Source organism: Pipistrellus hanaki (assembly GCF_964339955.1).
Source record: "Pipistrellus hanaki genome assembly, chromosome: 10".
Classification (NCBI taxonomy): Eukaryota; Metazoa; Chordata; class Mammalia; order Chiroptera; family Vespertilionidae; genus Pipistrellus; species Pipistrellus hanaki.
Window position 1 is genome coordinate 49,426,591 of NC_140512.1, and position 7,452 is coordinate 49,434,042.

The following is a 7,452-nucleotide window of genomic DNA, read 5'->3' on the forward strand; positions in this document are numbered from 1 at the left end:
GATTAGCAAATTTTAGTTTTAGTTACACCAGGGGAGTCCACAATTATGGCAACTTCTTCCACATAGAATGATGTAAATAATGTGCTCCTTTGAGGTCACCTGAATAACTGTATTACACATGGGTTATGCCCCTGTGACCATCTGTGGATTCTAGGCTATCTCCCCATAGTGGAATGAAAATCCTGAAAATAGGATTCTAAGCAAGGAGTTGTACCCTAGGACCACCTGCTCTCCAAAGAGACTAGGAGTCACTGAATTGGTCCCAAAAAGAAGCAGAAAAAAAGAATTTAAGGCTGTTGAAGCATTACTTATTTTTCCTCTTTTCCCCCCAGCACTAGTTATCCCCACCCCATCTTCCACCTCCAACTCTTCCTGCAAATATCACACTGTTGCTCGTATCCATGAGTTCTTTCTCTTTTCTTTTTTGTCAATCCCTTCACTGACTTCCCCCCACCAGGGCTGTCCACCTGCTCTCTGTCTATGAGTCTGTCTCTCTTTTGCTAGTTTAATCATGTTTGTGAACCAATCGTACCTTTGTGCATTTAATCATTCATTTTAAATATGTATTTATCACATACTCTGATGCAGGCACCATACTAAGGACCTAAGAATGAATACGAGAGACAAAACTCCATACTATGGATCTAAGAATGAATTTGAGAGACGAATTCCACTGGCAGAAAACCCCAGGGTCCTTGGGGAGCATGCTCTGGGGACTGAATCAAGGCTTTATTGTGCTGGTCACTCTTTAGCCAGCAATTTTTACTCCTATGAAATAGAAAATGAGAATAATAATATGCAAGAGGATTATATTTTGCATTTTTTCCCTTGGAGTCTTGGTACTGTTCTTAAAATTGTATTTGAAACCAAGACTTTAGAATGAAACTTAGAAACACTACTAAAATGAGAGCTAAAACTCATTTATCTTATATAGCAAGAACATCATTAGAAACAATAGGCAAAATTTGCAGTAGGTTTGGATTAAATATAAAGAAGATGAAGTATAAATACTGTCAAATGGTAGAGTGGGCTTCGTTACAGAGTTATAGATTTGCGGCCAGTGGGGATATTTAAACTGGACATATGATCACCTTGAGGGATGTTGGGACTAGGGACCTGTGATCTGAGAAAGCTGGAATTAAATTCTGTGAGTTTTTAAGTTTTTCTTTCAAAAGGACTTTGTAAAACGGCAGGATTTCATTTGAAAAATTTATGAACATCTTGACTTCTAATCTTTGGAACATCACTTTGTGAGAAGATTTAAAGTTTGGGGGAGAATGACCTTTAGTTATAATTTAAAACATGTTTAAACCAACTAAGCATAACTATGTGAGCTATTGAAAAGAAAACTTACTCCAAAGTACGGTGGAGTTTTGTGGACTTTGATGAGTATTCCTAGGCATCTTTAAGTCCTATCAGAAATCTATTTCACTGTCTGTCCATCTAATAAAAAGATAAGTGCTGTGATTTGATATTCTTAGAATTAAATGTAACTTAATAGAACCACAGAAGAAAACTATGCCCAAAAGATATTTGGAAGCCAACTCTGTGTACTTGAAAAGCAATCATGGAAAATGCCTTGGCTCCTATTACTGTCGTGCTAATCAAGAGGGGTAGCTTAGCCATAGAAATAAAAAAGTGATGATTCTAGGTATTCCCCAGTTTCCAAAGTCTCAATGTTTTGAGCCAAATCGCATCTGAAATTGGAGCTTTTGGCGGTGGGAACAACTCACTTCCAATCTTTAAGTAAAACACATGTAATTTTCAATATAAAGTAGCTTAAATCTATACTGTTTATTATAACAATTTTAGTATTTTTAAAATGTTTACCCTTTAGCATTTTGATGTTTGTTTGTTGATACTTTTGGGCTTCATTGCCAACCCATAAGGTGGATGATACTGATAATACATTTTGGATGAATAAATGGAACATCAGAACAGTGGATTCACAGCTTTGTATCATAATTGGTAGAATTGCAGCCCGAACTATGATCATTAGAAACTACAGACTCACATGCATGCAATAGGTGTTTTTTAAGTAAATAATTTATCACCATTGCCTTCTATATTGTATTATATCAATCATTCTGATTTCCATAAATTAGAAGAATATTTACCTATGACTCTACAGTAAGAGTTGGTTTAAACTGAAAGGGAATGTGAAGTTACAAACTCAGATGTTTGCTATCAGAGACTTATCGTCTTGGATATATTCAAGGTCAAAAAAGGTTAAATGTTTTGGTACCAGGGTGGATTTCACAAGAAGAAATTAACATTGAAAATTACTTACTGGCCTTTCTACATCTGTGAATCTCAGCATTTAAAAAAGTTAGTACTGCAGGTCCTTGAATAATGTTTATTTCAATGTTGTTTTGTTATAACATTGATGAGATGCCATAGTCTGTGGTAAAATTGGTTTCATTATACATGGTTTCACGTAAAGTCGTTGAACCTATCATTGATGTTAAGTGAGGACTTACTGCATTGTTTTCTCTCCCTGGCAGTCACTATTGGAATGATGCTATTTCATAATGGTGCACCAAAGAGCCTTGAAATGGTCTTTTCACTCAAAGCTCTGTAGCTCTAAGTCTGACTGGGTTTGCAAACCTAAGTGTGTTGTCCACAGTCACATACAAGGAGGCCTAATATGCCTGGTGGAGTTGTGTTGTACCTGAAGTGGAAAAAACAAACAGGCCTGAGATATTCTTCCATTTTGAATCTCACACTCTACCAGGCATGTCTCTGGGCAGAGAGGTGAACATGTAAGGGAGTGATGTTTGATCTGGAAAGAAGCTACTGTTAGATTAGAATAGAAATGTTCGGAGGAGACAAGTAGAACTTGTAAGATTCAAGTTCAGTATGGCAGCTGATTTGCAGACTAAAACAAGGACAGAAAGACCAGGCACAGGATGAAAAGAGGTAGCTTTAACACTTACAGAAAGATTTATTTTTTTCCTAAATAATACACCCAGGAAAAATGGAGTGGGCTTTCTAAAAAATAAAGGGGGCTTATAGCAGCTAGTATTTCTTCTAGTATTTAAGTGAAAATTGAACAGCTGAATCAGGGATTGTGTAAAAGAAGTTTCTTAATTAGAAGGTAGCTTGGACTAAAAGACTTCTGTGATATTTTCCAGATTTAGATTTCTATGACTTTAGACTGGGACACAACTCAATTAGTACCTCCTCCCCTTCCTCTCTCACCCACACCCCTCCCCTAGTTTCCTGCCATCTAGATGGCAATGAAAGTGTTTTTGTTAAATTGGGCTATAATTGTTTTTGGGTTTTTTTTTTTAATATAGACTTATTGATTTCAGAAAAAAAGGGAGAGACAGAGAGACAGAAACATCAATGATGAGAGAGAATCATTGATCAGCTGCCTCTTGCACACCCCACACTGGGAACTGAGCCCGCAACCCAGACACATGCTCTGATCAGAATCAAACTGTGACCTCCTGGCTCATCAGTTGATGCTCAACCACTGAGCCACGACAGCCAAGCTAGGTTACAGTGTTAATTGCCCGTCTTTCCTTCCACAATGATTGGGCCTGAGTCTTGCATTTCAAGTTGGCTAAATGGGAGAGGGAGTCACTCTTGAGGCAGTCTGAAGAAGTGGGCTTATCCCTAGAGTCTAGCTCAGGGAGTTGCTTCCAGCCCTGCTCCCTCACCCCATTCCTTGCCCCTGGCTTGGGAAGATAAAGGAAGAGCAGAGTGATGGGGAAATGAAAAAAAGATTCTCAAGAGCAGTACAAGAATAAGGCTCTAGTCTTAACACAAATTGCCATGGCAACCCATAAATAAATAATATATGCTCTCAGCCAACTTTGATCCTCATGAAAAGCAAATCCAGAAGATACTAAGAAAAGACTGAACTTGTTCAGAGTGGCTTCAAGGGGTATAATTATGAATTTTTCAAATATGCACCTTAGAAGAATTAGATTATGTATGGAATTTAGGGGAAAATAGGGCTCCGTTAATTGAAGAACTTTCTAATAGAAATTTCTAAAGTACTGAGTTGTTGTTCTTTCTTTTTTGAAGAAGTTTTTCCAAGTCCTCATAAAAAGTTATACCTGTCCACAGACTAGTATTTAAATTTAAAAAAAAAATATATATATATATATATATATATATATATATATATATATATATATATATACATATAGACAGTTTAATGAGTTCTTCACAAATCTAAATATGTTCAACCCTAACAATTTCAAAGACTACGTATGGCTTTCTTATTTGGGGGGTTTACATATAACATTTCTTCTTTAAAATTAGAAAGAGAGGAAATGTTTAAAAATTGTCTTTACTTAGAAAAATGAACAGATGATAGCCCTAAAATTGTTTATCTTATTTTTTTTTGTTTTAAATGTATGGGTAATCCTTTCAAAAATGCTGGTGAGATTTATCACTTTTAAGATATCTTCTAGCTTTGGTATTTACTCTACCTTGTATGATGAATGCAAATGGTTCCTGAATTTTTGGGTTTTATTAACAATAAAAATATTTATTCCCTCCCCAATTTGTTGGACTGATGCTCTGATCACATGAGCAATTTCCAATGTAACTAGAACCTAAATGGAAGCTTATTTACATCCTGATTGTGGGCTGGGAAGTGTGGGGTTCTTGCCACCTGGGGAAATAAGAATTGAAACTTTAATAGATAAAATAACCTAGTAATATTAGAATCTTGCAAAAACACATCTTTGAAAAGCTAGGCTCTGAATTAGTCTTCATAAAGGTAGCAAGGCTGTTTTCTATTTAAATTATGAAAGGTTAACTGGGAAACCATGCATTTGGATATTATATGGACCATTGCTGATTGAAAGTGAGGAAATCCATGCCTGTCAGTCATTAAGGCATAAAAAGGACAACCTCAGTTCTATAAGAATGACTGTATTTCATTTTGATTTCTGACTGGGAAAAGGGTCCAGCCATCCAGAGTTCCTATGGAGGTGGGTAGTCCATTTTCAAAGGCAACATCTGTACAAAGAGTTTCAGACACGATATAAAGGGCTCTTTCATAGTTTCTGATTCTGCCCTTTCACATCCTGGAGCCATGATTTTGCAAAGCTGCCAGCTGGCAGGTGTAATCCAAAAAAAATGTAGTAGCTGTGGCAATAGGATGAAGTTTTATTTCCAGATAAAGTGAGATCCAGAAAATATGAAACTGAGAGAGGGTGGGTGGGAAGGGTGGGGTGGGGAAGGGGAGAATGGAGATTTTTTTGTAACAAAGTCATAAAGTATTTTTCCCTAATTTTCTTGCATTTCCTATTTATATAAAGTATCTTGATCACTGTGTTGCTCTACAGAGATTTTCAATGGAATTAATTTGAGAGACTGCACTAATCTCTGAAAAAAGACTTTGACTAGCTACTTTTTTGAATACTTTTTCTGTATTGTGAATTGTGTGGACATGTACAGAATAAAAATTAAGAAATATAATTAGTTTATATTCCTCTGTTTACTGGCTGCTAGATATTGTTGGTGTGAATACCATGCCTAATGGTGGTTAAATTAGATTTTTTTAAAACCAGGAGGTAAGGTAAGCAAAGAATTGGCAGTTAGGGAAGTCTGAAACGAAAAGGGATCACTGACAAAGCAGATTTTTTACTTTAAACTTTATTGTTGAAAGTATAGATGTTGCCCCTTTCCCCCCACTGATCCTCAGAATTTTTAAATATATATTTTATTGATTTCTTTATAGAAAGGAAGGGAGAGAGATAGTCAGAAATATCGATGAGAGAGAAACACCGATCAGCTGCCTCATGCACACTCCCTACTGGGAATGTGCCCACAACCAAGGTACATGCCCTTGACCAGAATCGAACCCGAGACCTTTCATTCTGCAGGCTGACGCTCTATCCATTGAGCCAAACTGGTTTGGGCTCCTCAGAATTTTTTAAAAAACACTTCTCCTGTCAAGATGGACTAACAGAGTCTAGATTTAACCTCCCATCTAAACAAAAACATTTACATGTAATAAAATAATTGTTAAGACCTCAGATAATAAAAACAAAAGACAAAAAAAAAATCAAATAAGATAAGCTCTGTGAGCACTCCATTTTACAGACCTCAGAGTTTCCAGGTGGTGGCACGGGAGTCCGGTGGATGGGTGGAGGGGAAGTGCAGCAGAGTCTGGCAGATTTCCTGAGGTGGGGAGATAGAACTGAGAGTTAGGGAGACCAAGGCAGCTAGAGGCCATAGAGAAGAGTGTCAGAGAGGATTGCACAGAGAAATAACCCTACAGATCTGCACAGACCCCCTTAAGTATTAAGTAAAATACCAATGTGAGGACACTACTCGGAGTCTGGAGAAAGTACCATGCAAAATACTTGGAAGGAACCATGAGCAGCTCACAGAAGCCTGGGAATAATGCCTGTTGCCACTAGCCACACTGCACCTTCACCTTTGACTCTACCCACAGCTTAGATTTATTAATAAGGCATGACAATCCCTGTTGTCCCTCCAGCCCCATTTCCTCCCCATCTCCGGCCACAGAGCTAATCCCTGTGATGGTTTTGCTGTGAACCTCGGCACATCCCCACCTTTGTTCCTTTGTTCCACTTCTCAACTTCTGTTAACTATATTCCCTGTCACCGCTGCAAATCTTCACATTTTATCTTGTACCAAGCTCTTTGTGTTGCCAAGTTTTTTATTCTAATGGTTGAAAGTCAAGAACATGGAGTTTCATTGGCATGGCACGTTAATATGTACACAGACACAAACAGTGTGTGACAATTGCATTTTTTCATCGTCCATGGCCCCAATGCCAATGAAACAGTATTGCTGTCATCTGAATAAAATAATTTCCCTTTTATTATTATCTTTTTTTTTTTTTGCATTTCTCTGCTTCATGATTGACTCTGATAGTTTTTATGAATTTCTTTCTCTTGGTGTTGGTTATTTTTCTTTGTTCTTGTTGAAAGATAAAACATACTGATATGATTTTTTCAATATGTTACTAGCATCATTTAGCTCCCTCATCAGTTTTGTAATCCATTCTAGTCTTTCTCCCCAAAGGATTTTTCTTAGTGTCCACTGGCTTCTGGTTCTAATTCTGATGAATTGTTCCCTAGGCATGCGATACAGTTATCATGACTTTCTTCTTTGGATTTCTTTATTTTTATTTTTTCATTTTAGATAAATTCTTTAATTATGTACATCTGTTTATTTTATTTTTCTACTTCTTTTTTGGACTTCTGCATTTGTCTTATCACTTCTTGACTCACACATTTCTTAGTTTCTTGATTTGCTGGAGGATAGTCACAAATTGCTGATTAAAACTCAGCACTTGGAAAAAAAAATTCTGAGTTCTTGCATGTCTGAAAATGTCTATTTTATCCTTTATTTAGAGTTTGTCTGTCTATGAAATTCTGGTCCCAACATTATTTTTCATTAGAATTCCGGAGAATCATAATGTGGAAAAAACAAGGCTGGGGTGTTTTGTGAAAA